Source organism: Rhea pennata, chromosome 6 (genome assembly GCF_028389875.1).
Source record: "Rhea pennata isolate bPtePen1 chromosome 6, bPtePen1.pri, whole genome shotgun sequence".
In the NCBI taxonomy this organism is placed as follows: Eukaryota; Metazoa; Chordata; class Aves; order Rheiformes; family Rheidae; genus Rhea; species Rhea pennata.
Window position 1 is genome coordinate 6,697,139 of NC_084668.1, and position 20,977 is coordinate 6,718,115.

At 38.0% G+C, this 20,977-nt stretch overlaps 1 protein-coding gene across 1 annotated transcript in view; it reads right to left on the reverse strand.

Annotated features, from left to right (window-relative positions):
• SPOPL (speckle type BTB/POZ protein like) overlaps nt 1-9,503 on the reverse strand; it is a 36,738-nt gene extending 27,235 nt beyond the window's left edge. The window contains exon 1 of the mRNA XM_062579029.1: nt 9,232-9,503. The gene's annotated coding sequence lies outside the window, so the exon portion shown is untranslated. The remainder of the gene's footprint in view (nt 1-9,231) is intronic.
• Between the last annotated feature and the right edge of the window lie 11,474 nt (nt 9,504-20,977).

The window sequence follows — 20,977 nt, forward strand, 5'->3', positions numbered from 1 at the left end:
AAAGTTAATTGGTGAATAAAACCCTGTTCCTCCAACTTTTTATTCCTAGTAAATATATAATTTAGAAAATAAAAAAGTGTCTATTGGTACAGGCAAAAACTTTGCTTTTTCTAATCTAAAGTAAAGAAGCATTCCATATAATACAAGCAGCTTCCAAAACCCCATTCAAAATAAACATGTTCCAGCTACATAGTGGTATTGATTTCATTTTCTCTAATTAAACCACCATCAGCGGATATAAACTTTTATCAGGGTTTGTTATCCAAACAATTTTTTAAAATTTACTGGGGAGGCAAATTGTTGGGGAAAATACTGACTTGCTTTAAGGATCATAGTCTATCAGTTCTTTGGAGAGACACAGCACAGATATGGAGCTGAAGACAGAGGAAACAAGCGAGTGTTCCTCAAACCAAAATAGCAAGTATGATGCGAGAGGTGTTTTAAGGCCCAAGACTGAGCTACTTTTGCAACAATGCTGCAGCTGAATCACAGTCCTAAGTAACACCAGCTTATAAAGACAAAAGGGTTTGGCCCAATAGACAGGTATGGCAGGGTTAAAAGCAAAGACAGTTGTGTCCTTTTCTCTAGCCATAGAGCTACTATAACATAGCACAGCACATGTATATATAACGTATATGTACAGACACTGTGTATAAATATGTAAACACCATCTATACATGTGTACAGAGAAGCACTGTAACAGCCGTATTATCAGCTGAGTCACAGTAGCAACAGCAATCATAAGCAGACACAAAACACACACCACCATCCGCACTGCAAGCCAATTCATAACCTTCCCAACAGTTCTCCAGTGAGAAAACTAGTATGCTGGACTGGACCGTGACAGCTGTGGAGCTGCACATACATGCCCCCGCCATCCCTGCTCCAGCAGCACTAAACCCCAGCAAAGAGACAGGACAGACGGCTGGAGTCAGAAGTATCTTAAAATAGCTGCAACTAACACACCACAGTTCACATGAGCATCCTCAAGGTAATTCTAACAGAACTCCAGCAAGACAAAACCGAGCAATTACAAAATGCATAACTTCCAGGGAAGATGGTGTTGTAGCTGTAACTGCTAATGCTGCAGCTAGCAGCTCAAAATTAGCCAAGTACAGTTTACCTTATTGCAGACTAGGACTGGATAATCATACACTAGTTGTAAAAACTGTAAAACTGAATACTTGTAATTTTTAGGCCTTCCTCTGAATTTTCTTTCCCCATCTTAAAATTCCACTTTATTTTTCAAAGACTTATCTCAGCCGAAGGAAAATCCAGTGCCTAGCAGAGCACTAACTGTCTAGTGTACAATAGCCAAGCTTATTAATAACCCCCCGCTCAGCAATAGCCTTGCATTATTGTTCGGTAGCATAGGAAACAGAGAGAGCTCCTTATTCGATAATCTAAGCCAGTCCCTGCAGGAGTCATCTCATCCGTTTCCCCGGAGATGTAATTCAAGATTATTTCTTATAACATATTTCGATTTCATTGCCCAGTCTAGTTTTATGGGGCCCAAAAGATAGGTATTTCTGCCACTATTCCTCTTGGGAAGCTTTTCTATTCTAATAATCTATTGCTGGTGGATTTTTTTTTTCCTGGTATACAGCCAAAATGATCTTTCGCTCTCCTTAGCCTCACTCCATCACTCTTGCTCAAACAAACCACTGGCATGTGAAACTTAAATGAAGAAAAATATTCTTCGGGTACTTAAAGTTACACACAACCAAGAGTTCACCAAATCTGAAATGCTAACCTTGACTTTCTCTTTTGCACATAAAAGAAATACTCAACTCACAGAAGGTTGAGTTAAAAAAAATTTCCAATAAATGCCCATCTTCAGCAGGTTTACAGTAAGCTGTGTTTTAGAGCGGGTCTTTATTTTGGTTCATAGGATTTGTGAAAAGCATGGGACTCTGAACAGGTGTTTTGGTTTTCTACAGACAAGTTACGGAGCACAACAATAGCATAATATTTTTCTCACTAACCTTTGCCAACTAGCTTTTCCAAGTAATTGTTATTACCTGGAAAACTCACACTTAAATGGTAACAACTAGTTTCAGCAGCCAAAAGCTTATACTCATCAGACAAGGGGTGGTTTATCATTATTTTTTTTCTTTGTTACCTATCACAGCAAACAGTAGACAAGTTTTTGCACACAGCTGCATTTTCATGAAAGGTTCTGTAAGAGGTACACTTTATCTAAGACCTATTTCATGCCTCTTACCAAAGAGATCACAAAGAATATTACACTGTGCAAAATAAAACAACTTATATTTATATGCTAGGAAACTAAAGAAAGAAACCAACACAAAGCTTTCAAATGACAAAAGTCAGTTGTGTCAGGGAATCAAACTATACTTGATGCCATCACAACCAAACACTCTTGAAACTAAATTAAAAGACTAGATATTAAATTCTATTGCTGACAAGCTGATTAGACATCATGGGAAAGACAGGTAGGTCAAAAGGTAGAGCTGCATGTTTACTTGCTATAGATGAATGCTATACATGAATACTAAGCAGGAAGTTCTGAAAGATGACAATAGAAATACCTGGTTAAAACCATTAAGATATGCAGAACTTGGCACCTCAGTCTCAGACTGTGACTAAATAGGTCCAAATATACAAAGGGTTAAGAAAGGGGAAAAAAATCCTAGAAATTCTTACTCTATAGAGACCAGTTTCTGAATTTCAAAGACAATGTAAAGTCTCCTTCCTATTCTGCTATTTTAAGAATATCCAGATATTACCTGATTTGTTTATACTTTTGGATTTAACAACAATCCCAAAATAACCTGTTTAGGACCTATCTTCTGCTAGAAAAATAATTCAATCCTTTGCAGGTTCCTGATACATTTCCTCCCTATAGCCCAAAGTCATATTTGCTCAAGACAGAAGAAATTTTCAAAGTATCTCTTTTCTCTTTATAGACAGACAAAGAAAGTGAACACAGAAGCTATAACCTTTTAAAACAATGGACTGAAGTGACCGATAGAAGGATTCACGTTCTTCCCCTTGCCAAGCTTATTTGTTAAAAATTAGTTTGTTTAATTGTTAAAAAAAAAAAAAAAAAAAAAAAAAAAAAACTATGGCTTTCATTTCCGATGGAACCACACGCCGATCAGTGGCAGCCTGGCTAACCTGGGCATGGCTATGCAGACTTCCAGTTTGGCAAGAACAACAGGGCTGATAAAAGAGTAAGTTGTATCAGGCCAAACTTGCACATTTTTTGTAAGCTTCTTCAGCAGCCTTTGAGAGGCTCTTGCTGGTAACATCTTCCATAAAACACAACATTGCAAGCTAGTACTGCAGCCAGCTGTCTTACTATCCAAAGTTACATTTCCAGAAAGCACGCTGCACAGACTGAAGATCACACAAACAAGAGTCAAGAACTTCTAAGTGTGAATTAGCCAAATATTCCTCCTTGGTTTCTTCTTGCTCTGGAACAGGTGGCCCTACAAAGCCTTCCACTGGCTATGGCAAGTAAACAGATTTGGTTTCATCTTCAGTGATGTCCAGCAAAGCAGACTGGAAGCAGCTCCAAGTCTGCCTCAGATGCTCCACCCACTGTAGCAGTTCAATGGATTATGCTTGCAAAAAGCAATGTCCACATCAGACATAACCACACTGAACCACCCCAAGGAGGCAGTCTCATTACACGTTGAGCAGTATAATGCCTGCAGTGCAGTTACAGGAAATTGTTTACAAGAAGGAAAAAAAAAAAAGAAAAAAGAAAAAGAATAATGTAATTTAATATTAGGAAATTAAGAGAGCTAAAACTAAGCGATGAACCAGTTCCTTTGCATAGGAGTCCAAAAATCTCTGTGAAGGCTTAGATATTGTAATTTATCAGCAAACTAGAGAAAATACACATGAAGCAACTTTGATACATCTTTTTCTTTTACCACTCAGTGAATGGAATCTCACAACTGTTGGGAACATATGTCAAATTTCTAAACATGACTTTTGTTAAATTAGAAATGTTACCGTGGCCTGTAAAACAATACCCAGAATTAAGGACTACAGAATAAAAGTCTATCCTGCCTGATAAACTTATTAATATAACCAATTATAGCATCTAACTCCAGAGACAAAGTTTGCCACTCTCAAAAATTTGAGCATACTATTGCCTATGTAGCTTTCACCCTACACCTATTTGTATCATGCCTATTTTTTTTTTGTTTTGTTTTGTTTTTAAGAAAGTAGTGCACTTTAGAGAAGAATTTGAGAATGCAGCACCTTTCACCATAAGCAATACAGGAATCAAGAGAAGCACAAGCTTGTCATGAAATTTAGTAGTATAACCCCAAATCCTCAAAATTTGTTTTTTTGTTTGTTTATCACAAAATTTGTTCTTTTTTCCTCAGGTCAACTATGTTCGCAGTATATCTTTGACACTTTTCTAAAATACAACTGCATATTTTGAGTTTCTTATAAACTGTATGATATACATCACAATGCAATCATCCTTCCACTATCGTTTTTAAACTTTAGAAGTTTGTTTGCACATACGCAACAATCTACTTCAATAGCTTTGCAGGGAGATTAAAAAAGAATCAAAACTAAATTCCATCCATTCTATTCCTTTGGAATCATATGACAAATACAGTGGCAGACTTAACAAGGTTGCATCAACTTATGTAGTCAATTCAGTAGTATATTACATTAACCAACAATTACCAAAAGCAGCTACCTACATATTTCAGACAATTTGGTTTCTAGAATAACATTTCCAGAACTACAGTATTATGATTAAGTCTTTTTAAGAAAGTTCATACAAAGAATATGTAGAACTTTCCAAATGCATGAAAAAATACCTGAAAGATAGGTACAAGTCTAATTGTATGCAAATAAATACTGCAATTAACTTCATATGTATCGCAGATATGACATTATTAGTTGAAACAGTTGTATCTTGGCCTCTGTTACAAGAGTAGTTATTCAACTTGATATTTAAATGTCAATGTGACCAGCACATATTACGCTCATAAAAAGGAGGTAAATATTACTACAACTTCTAAAATGGAGCAAAATATAGAAGGAAATTGTAGTACACATTTGTTCACTAAATTCATCACAAAACAGTTCTACTGATTTTATCCTTAAGAGTTTCTATAACAAGAGATTCTGCAAATAAACTCAGTCACCAAAGAATTCATCTGTTTTATCATTTAAAAAGCTGCTACCAAAGAATGTCTTTCTGTTACTCAGGTATTGCTTACAGAAGGGCTAAACATTAAAGAAACAGTCAGGAAGAAGGAAAAGAAAAAGCATGGCCCCCAAGTTTCATCAGTGATCGTCTCCATGGCACAAGAGAGGCAGGTAAAACAACAAGGGGTTCCCCACCAATGAACTTTGCAAGTTTCCCAGCTGCTGGAGACATTTACCCTAAGAATGCTGCCTATGCCAGGAAGTACTCTGTTGCATTCTCCCTGGAATACAATTACATTTTCTTCCTATAAAGAAGTTAAATTACATGTCAAACGATAATTCACCTTGAACCTACTTAGGAAGTTAAGTTGCAAAAAAAATGCAAAGATCAAATGTCACGTGAATGAAAGTGGATGGGACTGACACTGACTGTTCAGCATTCAACTGATATAGTACCACTAATTAAAGGCTAAACAACTGTCTATTCTAAAGCAATCATACAGCAGAAATATAAATCAAACTGGAGCTTTAACTAATGCTGATCAGCCAAGTGTGCAGAGATCTAAAATATATTTGTACTAAACATTTGCAAAAAGAATGTAAAGTGCCATCTTGAAAGCGTTCACAAAATCCATCCTCTTCATTCTCTATATTTAGCAATGAAATCAAGAAAGAGAACAATAAGTAAAAAAACAAAACAAACAAACAAACAAAAAAAAAACCAAAACAAAACTCCCTATCAACTCACAGAAATCCCCTCCTACTCACCCACCATTCAACTTTACATGAAGCTCACTTAAAACCACTTAGCCTGCCTTTAACCTCTGAATAAATACCATGGAAAATAAACTAGTTTTATTCACTAAAACAAAGGTAAATTTCTCAAACTGTGAAGCGTGGTAACATCTGTGTGATGTTCCATATCTTTTTCTTCTCCTCTGTGGCAGTCATCAAAAAGTAATCTAATTCAGTGAATTTGTAGGTGTGATATTGCTCCATGCCAATGAGTTTCTGAATCAGTAGGAGTATCTCACTTCCCACAACATTTCCTAAATGTTATATGCAAACACTGATCAAAAGAACACTGATAGGTAAAAGGAGTCACTTTGCAAACCCATGTATAAAGAACATTTAGAACACCTTTATAGCTGACAAAAAATATTTTTAAACTAGGTTACCAAAAAACACATCAAATCAGGTATCAAACGCAGGTAAAATGGGATGATGAAAGCTGAGGCTTTGTTATTGAAGGTTATTCCAATAGTGAATATATTCCTGCCAATGTTCAGCCCCGAGGGATCAGACACCACACAAGTCAGGAACAGCTAGAACATTACTCAAAAAAATCAAACATTTATGCAATGTAATACAAACTCCAGTAACGTAGTATATACATTACTTAAGAAACCCACTGAACTATGGCAAGTGTCCATCTTCTCTCAGTAAGAACTACAACAGAATCTAAATTTCCATTAGGGAAAACATCTCTAGTCCTTACATAGTTACAACAATTCTCTCCTAAGTACAAACTAAAGCAGTGATTTCCTGCTCTCATTTGGAGTGACAGTTCTAATACTAGTCCTTTCAAAATGGATGGGACAAGCAGAAATACAAACAAGGTGCCATAAGGAGATAAACTTGTAATTTTCTCAAAAAAAGCAATAAAGAAATCTGCTGTGAGTATGCAGATGCATATGCAGGTATTTTGCAGGGGGGAAAAAGGGAACGACGAGTCAAGACAGGAAACCCTGCTGGAGAGGGCTAGCTAAGAGCTCACTGCATTAGGTCAGCACACAGCCACTGAGGCAAGGGCCTTCTCTTTTATCCTACAGATGCAGCGTCTAGGACACTTATGATGGGACACTGACACTTTCCACAGCATTCACGTTTTGATTTAGGGCACCACATTTCGAAGATCAGAGGATTTTATTATTACAAGTGTAAGGTTTTTGCTTTTAGTTAGCCTAACGACCTGATTTAGATTTCCTTATTCTTAAGGACATTTTGTCAAACAAACAGAAAAGATGGGCAACATGCTGCAGACTTGTGGACAAAAAGAAAGAAAAATGCCTATAACGAACACATAAGCCTGTCACAGAATGCTATGAAACAAAAAAACCTCCTTCTCACTGGTAGAGGAAGAAAAACAGTATGAGGGGTGTAATTTTGTAACTCAAGATACACGGAAGCCCACTTATAAGGGCATCCCAGATTTCAGAAACAAGTGCAACAAGACGAACTTTTAACTATAATGCTTCCTAAAGCAGCATAAGATGTAAAGAGGAAAAAAGTGAATGGTTGTAAATTAGAGACATGAGGAGACAGTGTGTGAAACTGGAAAAAAACACATATGCAGACAGGAAAAACAAGAAAAAAAAATCAGTAGAAAAGGAAACCAATGAGATCTATGCAAAAATGTTTTAACTACAGTATCTATTACTGCCCTGCCCTCAGCTATTTCTTTTCCACTTTAATTTGTGCTGTTAGTAACAACTGCTGTCATTCTCTCTCCTACATACTCATTTTTGGATGCCTGTAAAGGCACGAAAATTAGCAGAGAAAGTGTGTTAAAAAAAAAGAAAACACCCACAGAGGAAGTGAGCAAGAGAGAGACAGGGAGAAGCAGTTTTTAAGATGTGACTTCAACCAAGTGCCCAAAAACTCCAATCACTGTGTACTGACAGTTAAAATCTAATAGTGTTTAAGATGGGGGAAAAAAAATGCAAACTACTGAAGTCTGGCAGAAAGCTGTTTAAAGGCAATATAACACCAAGGATATTTCTGGATATTACCAATCTCAGGTTTCCAAAGAGAGTTAGAAGCAGCTTCTGGTGTTGTACCAAATGCTGCCATGTTTGTGACTCTCTATACAAAAGGCGTATTGTTTAAAAATGCTTTTCCCTTTCTCAAGCAAATATCCACTTACACAGAGGGGAAAAAATACTATGCAGCAGAAGCACACTGGAAATCTCTCACAAATATCTGTCTTTGTCCTAGTTACACATCCCTAAGGAACTATTTACTTCTGTAAATAAGGTAAAACACTTCTAGTTTTGACTGTGACTGCTAAGTTAACAGCAGTTAACTGGCAAGAAGAATAAGGAATGATTTGATTCTCACATATTGTGCTTCATGACAGAAGGCTAGAAACAATCTTGTTTACTTTGTGAAGATGGCCTTTTTAAAATGATGTTAAGAATTTTTAAAATACTATTTGAACAAAGCTGCATGTTTAAGTAAACACATATTCTTTAGTACGTTGCAGTCAAAGAACCATTAAGTCAAAAATGGTGCATATTTTTTTGGTTTCATTTTTGCTTCTATCTGTTCCTTCTCAGCTATGATTAGTCTTAAACGGTCTTAAGATGATGCAAATTTGACTAGACCACAGGGAAGTTCAGTAAATGACATCATCAGGTGAAAACCAGTGTTAGTCAACTTCACTTCCTCACCACGTATAAAATGGTGAGTACTGTACAGATGAATCAAGCACGATCTTGTAAATATTATTCATACAGTTTCACCAGTCTTCCACAACCCCCCAAAAGGAAGCCAAAACCAGCTTTTCGTTAGGTTAACTTGTTAGTGGAAGTTACCACATCACAGCGGAGAACCAGAACAAGGGCATAAAGCAAAATAAATGTTTCTAGAGCGCGCGTTAGCGTCTGTCCCAGCCTTACAGCGCCAAGCGCGCCCGCCGGGGCCTGCGCTGGCGCGCTCGCTACGAGCTGCTCAAGGTGCAGACTACACGCAGGGAAACACACCCGGCCACACGGCGCCGGCTCTGCCAGCGCGAGGGCAGCAGCTCGGCCGAGGACCGCGGCCGCCGGGGCCTCGCGGGAGCCGGTAACAGCGGCCCGTCCTTCCCCGCCCGCAGCGCCGGGCGCGGCCCAGCAGCCCCCCCCGCCCGCCCCGCCCCGGCGGCCGCGCAGGCCGGCGCAGCGGGCGCCCCGCGGAGGGCGGCGCGGGGCAGGCCGGGCCGCCGCGGCAGGGCGCGCACAAAGGCCTCCCCGCTCCCCGCGCGGCCCTCCCCGGCCGCCGCGCGCGGCCCGCGGCCTCGGCGCTGCGGGCGGTACGTACCGGAGCGCGGCGCTGGCTGGGCGGCGCGGCGGGGCTCATAGCGCCGGGGCGGAAGGGAGGCGAGGCGAGGCGAGGCGCGGCGCGGCGGTCACCGGTGCCCAGCGGCAAGCGGAAGCGGCGAGGCCGGGCCGTGGCGGAGCCGCATCGCCGCCCGCGCCGAGAGCCCCTGCCGCCCCTCCCCCGCAGCACGGCACCTGCCGGCTCCCGTACCGACCCGCTCCCCGCCGCTCCTGCCGCCGCACTTCCGGGCACGCAGGGCTCACGCGCCGCCGCGCAGCGCCGCTTCCATCCGGGCCCTGGCGCGCGGCCCCGCCCTCCCCGCGGCGCGCGGCGGCCGTTGGCGGGGGCGGGGCGGGGCGGGGCGGGGCGGGGCGCGCGGCGGCCGTTGGTGGGGCGGGGCGGGGCGCGCGGCGGCCGTTGGTGGGGGCGGGGAGGGTGGCGGGCGTGTGTGTGTGTGTCTGCGCGGGGGCCCCGCAGTCAGAGCGTCGTCGCGGGGCCCGAGGGCTACTGAGGGGGTGAGGCGGCAGCCAGAGCGCTGGTCTGGCCTGGCTGTGGACCGTCGACCCCTTTCTCCCCACCGCCATTTGGAGCAATACGAGTTTGCAGTACTGCAGACTTACTCACAGAGGGTTGTATATAAAACTTCAACAACGTGTATTTTTTCTGAGGCCCAGGGCTTTAAGGAAAATACCAGCTGTGGAGAGAATTAAGACTCTTGACGCCTTAGTTACCTCCCGTGAGAACGAGCGCTAGTGTCCCGAATACACAAAGCATTGTGCTATGTAAAGATACGTAAGTTAGCAAAGGTCCCAAAATCAGTGTGACCCCATTAGTGATGCATGTTTCTTTGGATAATTCATCCTGCCGGGAAAAAACTGCACTGGCAGGTCTATGCTGCTTCTTGGTTCACTCAGAACTATTTCAGGAACCTGTCTACTTAGCTTTTGGATGGCCCAGCATTTTCTGTTTGGGTTTTTTTCATGCCAGTGGTTGTAGGAAGAAAGCTTTAGAGCCACCGCTAAGGCTTACTTGAAGGAGAATTTGGCTGTTACTTTTCATATAACCCACCACTTAGAGGAAAACACAGCATAGCTTTGTCAGTTCTGTGAGACATTGGTAGAACACAGGCTGTCAGGATTCTTGATACTGTGAGCTGAAGAGTTCAATGCCTGGAGAAGTTACTACCAATAGGAAGTAAAATTTTCCACTCTCACAAGACAAAACTAAATCTCCCCCAATAGAAATCAGGAGTGCATTCCTAGTTGTAACTGAAGAATGTGTAGTAGGAATCTTAAGGTTCAGATTGATCAATTTAGCACACAGTAAAAGCAGTGGCATAAGTTAAACTTAGCATTTAGTAACTAACTGCCATCTCCTTTATATCCCATTCTAGAGAATGACAGCAAGGCCAGGTCAATAATAGCAGTTTGTGAAGAACTCCTAAATACTTGTTAGCAAAAGGTAAGGTTATTGCTCAGAGGTTTTTGGTTGCCAGCAATGTGTGCATCTCTTCAACTAAAAAGTTTTAACTCCCTCTCAGATATATAATATTCTTGAGATATGGGCAAATGCAGCCTGAAGGGCATATAAATAGTTGTCGGGTAAAACAGCTAGCACTTTCCACTGCAGTATCCAGTTGGTTTTAATAGAAGTTGTGTTTATTTTCCTGCCCAGTCCTATCCTTTGCTATTCACCTTCAGATTTCTATTTTCATGTCCTGAGTTTGTTTCTCCTCTCAGAGCTAAATTAAAGTGCACCATATAATACCAGCCTCTTGTGTCCCATAAAGGTGAAATACTGTCAAGTCAAGATACATCGGTAGTATTTGCATTATAGTAGCACTTAGCAGGTCAATTGAGATAAGTGGCCTTCAATGCTAGACATTTTACAACACATAAGAGACAAACACTGCTGTGAGTTAATAATCAAATTAGACAAGACAGAAAATGGTAGAGAAAAACAAAGACAGGGTGAAATGATTAACTGCAGTTACAGAACAAAGATTCTGCCAGAAACAAGACAACCAAAGTTTCCTGAATCCAGGGTCAGTGCCCTAGATCACACTTTCTCAAGCCAGGCAGCAGGCCACAGGAATATGCATGTACAAAATATACTACTTTCTGGTAGAAACATATTTTTTTCTACTCCTATTTATATTTTTCAAAGCTTTTCATAGAAAGTAGCTGTGTTACTTTACTTTCTGACATGAGATTAAAGCCAAAAAGATGAAAACTAGTGCTCCAGACTTTTTCCTCACAGCTTCCACTGGGAAAAAGCAGAGCTTCCACTGTACAGCGCTGGTACCACCCTTTGCTGTGAAGTCCTCATCCTCCTCTGTTACAGTCAAGTTGGATCCCCTCTTGAGGATGGACTTTTTAAATTGCCATGCCTAATAATTCTTAGTGGTTTCTTTATAGAATAATTTTATTGAAGATATGCTCCTAGAAATAGGAAAGAATATTAACATACACTTATAAAAGGAGATTTAAAGTGCTCCAGTCTGGGCAGGCAGACCGGGCATAATCGTGGGTGATCAAGTTTCAGACTGTTGGGGACTTTCACCCTTAGATAAACTTTTAGAAATAAAAATCCTGTTTGCCCTATGTTAACCATCAGATTATCTATGCTACTATTTGAAAGAGAGGATGTGTTTTAGGGTATTGACCAGTTTTCCTCACTTTACCTTATATGGTGTGATGTATGCTATCTGAATGCAGCTTCTGTAGTAATGATGTTAACTCTCAGAGCATTCAGAATAAATTCTTTTCAGTATTAGGCATATGAGCAGACTTAAGGGGAGTAGTTGCATATAAAGACATGCATTTAAGTGATTTGCAAGATGAAGTTATAAGTGGAAATCATTCTCCACCCAACAAGGAACTGCATTTCAAAGGCAAAAATGTGTATCACAATTACAGATTCATAATAAACCTGTTTGAGATCTTTTTGGTGAAAGGCAGCATCACACACACACACACACACATTGCTGAAATACATTTTGAAGATTCAGGAGTAGATTAAATCATGAAAATCAGCTTTTTAGAAGAAAGTCAAGATGAGAATAATAATTTGATCTCATTTGTTAAGCAAGTTAATATTAATCATTTTTATTGAGTAACTGATGTTAGAAAAATGAATGTCAAACCACCTATCACTGATAGTGTCACATGCTTTCTATTTTCCTTTCTTGCCTGTTGTTCAAAGGAGAGTGCTTTCTGGAGGAATTGTGGTAAATCCACAATATCTTATTTTATTCTATCCAATCTACTTTTAAGAGAGTGAGCAGACAACATTGCAAAAATACGGTCAAGATATATGAGTGATTTTGCATTAAGTAATTACAAAGCCTGATCTAGCTGAAATGAGTCCCAATTTTATGGACAATTTTCAAAGCATACAGATCCAACAGAGAAGGTTTTTAGTCTGTATATAATGTGGTTTAGCAGTAGGAGTAAAAGGGACTTAAAATTTGAGGATATTAAGAACTACTCAATTTAGCTTGACTTTGTCACTTAACATTTTTTTTATGTGTTGCTTCTAGATTTTCTTCTGGAAAAGTAAAAAAAAAAAAAAAAATCCTGTTATGCTGCAACAAACAACTCATTTGTTACAAGTTAGTGATACAACTCTGAAGTTATTCCATAATGTTTCAACAGAATGGGTCTTGTAAAGGTCAGTATATTGAAACCTGCACTTTTCAACGGAAAATATATGCTACTTTTGCAGAAAGGTTTTAGCAAACATGGAATTTCTTCTTATGGAAAAGGGTGAGATTCTGTAAATAGCCAGTATTGCAGTGACCATAGCTAAGGGCCTACCAATGGTGGAAGAGTCAGATTCTAGTCTCTGCTTTGGCTGAGTTTTAATCTCCTGTCTTTCACATCACAGATAAAAGTTTAACTGCAAAGGTGTCAGCTGTTATGCAGTAGGATTCTTCCCCATTCAGACTGTTCTGCTTTGTATAAACAAACAACAGTTTTAGCAGAGGCTTGAACCTGGGTCTTCCAGTCTTTGCCTTAGCTCAGCAGCTGTTCTGTATGAGCTCCCATTTCTTGTTTCATTAAAAATAATCAAAAATTTCAAAGACTTTCATCCAAAATGTGAAATGGGAAAAATTTTAGTTTTCTATCTTCCGCAAGATTTTTCCCATACAGTTGTAGTCAGTTTTGCAATACTTTTTAATTCAAGGGAAGCTTATATGTTAACAGCAGCTGAACTTACTCCCTTTAAGAGAATGCCTGATGCTTTAAAAAAGAAAGTTTAATAAATGGAAGTTGTTTTATCTTGTCATTTTCTTCTAAGTTTGTTATTTTTGTGTTATATTCATCACTAGGTTGTAAGGACTTCAAATAATGTATCACTTATATGAATATAGATATTTCTTAAATGTATAATGGAAGGGATCTCACTGGAATCTGCTGCAGTGATACATGACATTAGCTTTTCTGCAGACTGGCCTGCTGCAAATCACTGACCATCTTTTGTTAGTTCCTTCTCAATATTCTGTGTTCAATATTATCATTGATTTCTTATCCCTAAAAATTCCATATTCCTTTCATTTGTCTACCCCTACAAATCTTCCACTTTTCCCCTACCTTTTCTTCACGCAAATGAATATTGTCAAATTAATCCATATTTGCCAGAACTCCACAACTATGACTGAATAACTGTGTGCTATGCCCCAGATTCTTTGTACTTTGCCATCTCTTCACTGTGGCCACTCAGAACAATTGCCATGTCATTAAAATCACAAATAAGATAGCAAACCTGTGTTATTTATTATTTGGTATGTTCAATAAGATATATCTGTGACAACTACTACTGCTGTCAAGTTCATGCTCCCTTCTGCAAATCACAAAATATTTACAGCTCTTTCAAAGTAAACAAGTCTTTGCTCCCATGCACATGTGTACAATGAAGTTTTTTTTTCAAAATGAAAAGTAATAGGTGGTCTAAATACGGGAATCTGTACTGCTGGCTGTATATATAATTAAAAACAAGACCTACAACAGCCATTTTGCTCTGTTCAGATTTCTTTAAAAAATAGATTTTTTCTAGGCTGTAACTTGAAACTAAAAACATTACTAAATGTGGTAGAATTTTTATAAGATTCTCTAGGGGAAGTGATTTTTGTGTGTGTGTGTGTGTGAGTTTAATGTATTCTCTTCAGATCTTGCTAAAGGATGAGAAAGCCTCTTTTAAGTTCTTTGCAAATCAGCATTCCTCTGCTCTCCCAAAGAAAAAGAAAATCAAACTCTGGTATTTTTAAATGTAGTACAGAATCTTTCCTCCTCTATTCCCTCCTGCTCCCCCAAAAGCAAACACAACAGGGCATACCCTTTTAGATACTTTCTATTTCAGAGAGTGTGGAAGTTTCTTTTATATACCAGAAAGCAACAAGAAAGGACGAATTTTGCTTTGTGGTTGATATTCATAAATTTGATAATGAATCCACGTGTATAGTCTTTGCCCTCATTTCTATACATTAGCAAGTAACTTTGAATCCTTTAAAAGTCACTTTCAGATAAGAAGGCACAACCATGAACTTCTGAACTTTATATAGGTTTCAGACATGATAATTTGTAAATTCAGATAAAACCATGATCTGAACATAATTCTGCTAGCTCAGAGAGGATACAAACAGAGTCATGGTAAACCTGATCATTTTGTCTGGGGTCACTAAATGAAGATCAGGTTGCTAGTCCTGATATTAATTTCTCCTTTAAATGTCATTTAAAGGAGACATTTAAAGTAGAAAAAATACATTTCAATCTAGAATGTAAGGAAGACTTACTATTTTAGAAGTTTTTTGGTTTTGAGATTTCTATTTTGCTGCCTCTTGAAATGGCTGTTAGCTGATAGACAAAATCCTTACTTGTACTGTATTCACAAGAATATTTCTGAGCATCAGTATTCCCCAAATTCTTTTGAGTTTTACTGCAGGAGTTGGCTCAGTTGCCTTTTCACCTAGCAAGAGCCTAACATTTCTCTGAATTCAGCATTTTAAAGGACTGAACTCTTCCATGACACTTAGCAAACCAAATATTTTTTGCAAAGGTATCAAACATGGGGTGTTAAATATCTAACTTCTAATAGTGACCAAAATAAACCACTGGTATCATTTTAATATATGTCTATGTTATGCCTGCCAAATATACAGGACAAGTAACTCCATATGTCTTCATTTTTGTGCAGTTGGTATAATTAACATGGATTGATAAGGTAGACATGCTATTGCCTATTTTATTCAATTCTGCAGATTTTACAGAAAAATATCCCATTTTGTTATATTTCTCTTTTTTTCTTGTGCAATTTTTTTGTATGAAATAATATACAAAAAATGGATTTGGGGAGAAACAGGTTGTTTATAGCTCATATTTTCTCCTTTTATACCAAAATTGACCTCTATTCATTCAGAAGGATAAGTAACCCTAAAATGAATCATGTTTTTACCATGTATCAAACAGAGCATTTTTGTTTGATGTTAAATTACATTTTTTCATTATTTTTCCCTAAAATACAAACTTTCTACTGGCTGTTCTTTACTCTAATGTTTCAGTTTCATCAACCTCCCAATAACGTACACAGTTCTATTTACCACTGTTAGCTATAATTAATCTGTTTTTTATAAAATTTCTGAATTAGTTAAAATGTGAAGGTCAAGGTATCTTCAAAGTAAAGATCATTTAAATGTGTGCTGTACTGTTTGTGCCAGGTAATAAGCAATATGTATGTATGAAAAGTATGAAGTTGTATTGGAAAATCTTATGCTCAGTAGAATGCTTACTGGCTTTTGTAAACAAGGTGTGGTCTCACTTTATTTCATCTCCAGAAATATTGAAGATCTGGGTAACAAGTGAATCACTGTTCATTCTTAACAGTAAAGGCTTATGAAGTAAGGGTACCTAGCATGTCTGCATACTTGAAGAATGACTACCCATAGACTAAAGTTACTATTTTAGAGTGATAAACTTGAAAAAAGTTAGGGTCTGTTTTTTTAGGAACCTAAATTTAAATAAGCACTTCTGAAAGTTTTAGTTGAGAGTATTTTGAGCCTAAGTTTGCAGGTGACTATTTTATTCCCACATGAACTCTCAAAATAGATAAACTATATAGATGTAGATGTTATACTAAAGACATATCTTTAAGATGTGAAATATACACCTACAATAATTTCATGGATTTAATTCTTACAGACACTAAGACTTTTAAATATTTTAAGGATATGAACTGAAGCAGAGAATGTTTATTGATACTTACATGGAGTTTGATATTTTCAGTAATATGTTTGTCTATTTAGATTTAATGTCTTTTTAGACATAAGTATTTGCTTTAAGTTCTGCAGTTCTCAATAGCACAGATCTTGCATGGTTGATGTATTCCTCTAGTTGTGTTCTCCTTATTGACAAGCATTTTGTGCTCTTAAGATACATTATGATTCATAAGCTAAAGAGCTTCCTCATACTCTGAGATTTGAGAGATCCTATTCCTATAGCAAGAGCTTGGATGAATAATGTAATAGAGTGCATAAGCTTAAAACTACTGGTCAGTTGAAGGTAGATTGAAGCAGATACTGGTATCCTGAGTCAGCTTTTTGTCTGACATAAGAGTTATATAGTGATAAGATAGTGTTTATTAGCCTCTGAATAATTTTTCAACACTCTAAGTGGATGAAAACTTCATTTGAGATTTTAGCTCTCAGCTGCTTTACTAAATTAGGTAACACAAATGCTGATTGGTGAAGAAAATTACACAGTAAACTCTCATTGACATTATGCTCAGAGAAGGTCAAAATTACACTTTTATCAAAAGGTGAAAGTAGCGATTTTTTTCTGAAATAGTCTGTTGACACCGTTGATTTGTAAAGGTGTGAGACTTTCAGTAATTATACAACATGGCAGAGCATATATGCCTGCAGATTCATTCTGTATTCATTTTTATTAATTAAAAAAATCCATAGTTTTTGTATATATTCAAAAGGTATACTTTTATACACCTACTAAAAGCCCAGCTTTCTTGCCACTCAGGATTGAGTTATTTAGTAACTTTTGATTCTTTTTGTATACTTTGGCTACTTCATGTAAATACTTGAAATTTAGATTCTGGTCTCCTCATATGGCTGTTTTACACCTGAGTAATTGTTGATTTGAAGAGAATTATCCACAGTGGTATAACAGCTGGTTCAGTAATGGTCATATGCAAAAAGCAGGAACTGAGTGTGGAACAATTGCTACATATTGTATTCAAATTAATAACATTTAAATAATAGTTCCATAATAAGTCTTGGTGACAAAAACCAGGTAGATCGGAAATTCAGTACTTTTCAGTAGTTGCATAATTAAGAACTAGAATGTTATATATCCTTTGAGTTTCAGTATTTTAAGCTGTTTTTACAAACATAACGTAGCTAGTTAAAAAAAAACAAAGCAGCAAACTATGTTCATCCTACAAGACTGCCTTAGATTGTCTTCTGAGTGCCAACACGAACTTGAAGATGAAGTGCGTTATCTCAAATTCGTTGGCAATCATGGATAAAAAATGTCTTCAGAGTACACCATGAAAGATCAGATTTGTCATCTAAAACATGATTGGTCCCATGAGTTTTAAGATAATAGAAGACAATGGTAGCACGTTAAAATGAAGAGATTCAAAGGAAGCCGTGATCTCATAAACAGAATAGCTTGAGGTTATCCAAGGTTCTCTGAGTCATGTTTCACTAATGATAATTTTGAGGTTACTGATGAATATGATCGGTTTATTTTGAGAAGCAAGGAATAAATCTGCAGCAGTACCTACCCAGAAAGAAACAGATCAGTTGGCACGATAGATAGCTCTAGTTCAGTTAATCAAAGTGTCTTTTGAAATACTTCTGATTTGTGGCTTTGATAACCTGTTGTTCTAGAAATTGGTTGTAATTTTTCAACCAATACTCTAGGAAGGTGTCTATGAAATTCCACAATTTCTGGAAAGAGAATCATTTTTTAGTACTTTGATCAGTCTTTGTTGGCAGAGTAAGCTTTATCAACCATTAATGTTCTCTAAATATTATCTTCAGTGTGGCATCTCTGAAACCTCTTCTGAGAACCTGTATGCAGGAGATTAGTTTGCATCAACAGGAAAAAAAAGAACACCCCAAAACTTGTTGGAGAAAAATGTCACATCTGCCATTTAAAAGAGAGCGTGTCTGTGAACTATGCTCAGAAGAATTCGTAGTGGTATGTTTTGATGAATATAAGGATATCCTTATAAGTAGATGCTTTCCTGGTTACCCATATAAGTAGATGCTTTCCTGCTTGTTATTTCTGGTCCTGAGAAAGGTACATGTCTATCCAAATTAAAAAAAAAGAAGAAATAAATAGGGTCAACTTGCAGAATGAGGGCTACAGAATTTCCTTAGATAATTCTTGTGTCAAGCTCAGTAACTTATGACTAAAATCATCTATTGCTAATAAATACATCGATTTTTGATTCAAAAGTTTTGTACAAGGGAAAAACTTTCACATATGCTCATACCTAAGGATTATAGTTTAACTCAGAGCCTGCAACTGTGGGGGAAATTTTATGTTGGTATAACTGTGTTCATCTTTGTCAGAGCATTTGCATAGATATAAACAGAAAATAAATCCTTCTCTATACAAATAAATTTCCTAAAATAAATTTCCTAAATTTTTCTGAGAAAGTGGAAAGCCTAAAGAAAAACTAAAGCTAATGACAGGACTTCTTCAGCAAGTATACTATACATGTTCACACATGCAGATAAAGAACATTTTTAGGCATTGATGGCAAACCATTAATACAGATGGATGTTTGGTATCAAGTGAAATTTAAACTGGTGTCAGAAAGAATTATAATATGTTTTATAATGCATTTAATAAAGGTTTGCCCACACTGTGTTAAGGACTTACTGACCTCTAAAAAGCCAACTCTCTAGGAAGCAGTTCTAATGTAAATAATCTGTTCCTACCTTTATTGGAAATGTGTAAATTCTTACCTTCCTTATGTGGAGTGGAAGGATCCACACCCTCTGTTTAGTTGCAACCACTAGACTTCTAGACGTGTGGTTTTATGTAAACTCACTGCATGGTGTCCCTAGCTTCTGCCTTGTGAGCTCAGAAGCAGCTTCTTCAGTTCAAGGAAAGACTTAGCACTGAGCCCTGCACTTAATACAGAATAAAATGTTCTTTTACTCCATCAGTACTATCCATTTCTGGTACATTCTCATTCAAAATACCTCACATGAAAGCTCATTCTAGGCAAACTTCAAATACTCATCCTTTCCAAGACTAGTTTTTGTTAGCTAATTCCAACTACTAACAGCATGATCTCTTTTCCAATGAAGAGAAAGAATTCCCTGGTACGTGGGTTTATCTCTGTTAACATGCCTTTCACTTGCTTCCCATAATTACTTGACTACTCATGTACACAGAGATAGATAGTCCTGTGCACAGAGGTAGATAGTTATTATCTCATAGCTATGTGCACCTTGTCTCAAATCCCTTTACCCAGACTCGAGGATTTGACTCTTTTCTACCTAAGTGAACAATCACAAGAGGAACTTAAAAAGCAACTGATTCCTGAGAGGTCGTCATCAGTGGCAAATATATTTACCTGTGAAAACTGTGGATCAGAGACCTTGTGTTTCTACTGGCTTATTTAAAAAGATAAGTCTATCAATATCTTTCCTTGAAATACGTAATATTGACAATAGTGTTCTGTGCTTGATTAGCCTCTTTGCCAGAGTACTTCAGTTATTTAATAGACGTTATTACTTTCTTCTCTGTGCTCTGAGTAAAGGAATACAGATACGCAACATGACCCTCAGAAGAGGCACACCGGCAGAGTGGAAGTTTGTGCAAACCCATTTGTGCAGATAAGGCATGACCCAGAGGATTTGACCCCTGGACTTCGGAGTACAGAGGTGTCGGAAGGGATTCTGGGACCAGTTAATGACAATGTTGAAAGAGAAAATTAAACCTGTATTTTTGATAGTACACTTCAGTTCATAGCAAAATTGCAGTTACAGAGTGTGTTGGTTAATAAGACCATACTTCGCTTTTCTTAAATGCAGAGCAATCTTAGGACGTGTAGGGCAATTTGTGTGCTGCTGCAGATCTTTGCGTCTTACCTAAGGTAAAGCAATGGGAACAATTTGATTGTAAAGCTTGAGTTGTTACTATTCAGCACTCAATAGATGAAATTTGATGCCAGTGAGCAGATTAGGATATCCACAGGATGGGAGGAAATGTAATTAACAAGACAATTATGCAACACCTATGAACAGAGGCTTAGGCCATCTGGTAACCTGGATTTCCAGACCAAAGTGACTATGCACAAGATCAGAAACAAGAATTAAGTCTTTCAGTATACAGATCCGACCATGAAAATAATGATGCAAAAATGAAGATAACGTTGGGATTCTTTTTTTAACACACTGGGAAACAAAGACATAAAATGAGTGACACTGTTACTGGGAATAACTCTGGAAATACTTGTATGAGTAATAGAAGTGTCTGATGAGAACTGAGACCTGAGACAGAATGAGGCTGTAGAGTGGATAAGATCAAAACATTCATAGCCATTAGTGCAGAGGAAATACAAAAGTTCAAGGTGAAGGAACCAGGAAACAGAAGAGGCAGATCATCTGAGAAAGCCGACATTGCGATTCAAAGTATCTGCTAGAGGAAACAGACAAAAGTCAGGAATAAAAATGCTTAGCCTGCAACTGTTACTGAAAGTTGTGTGGACA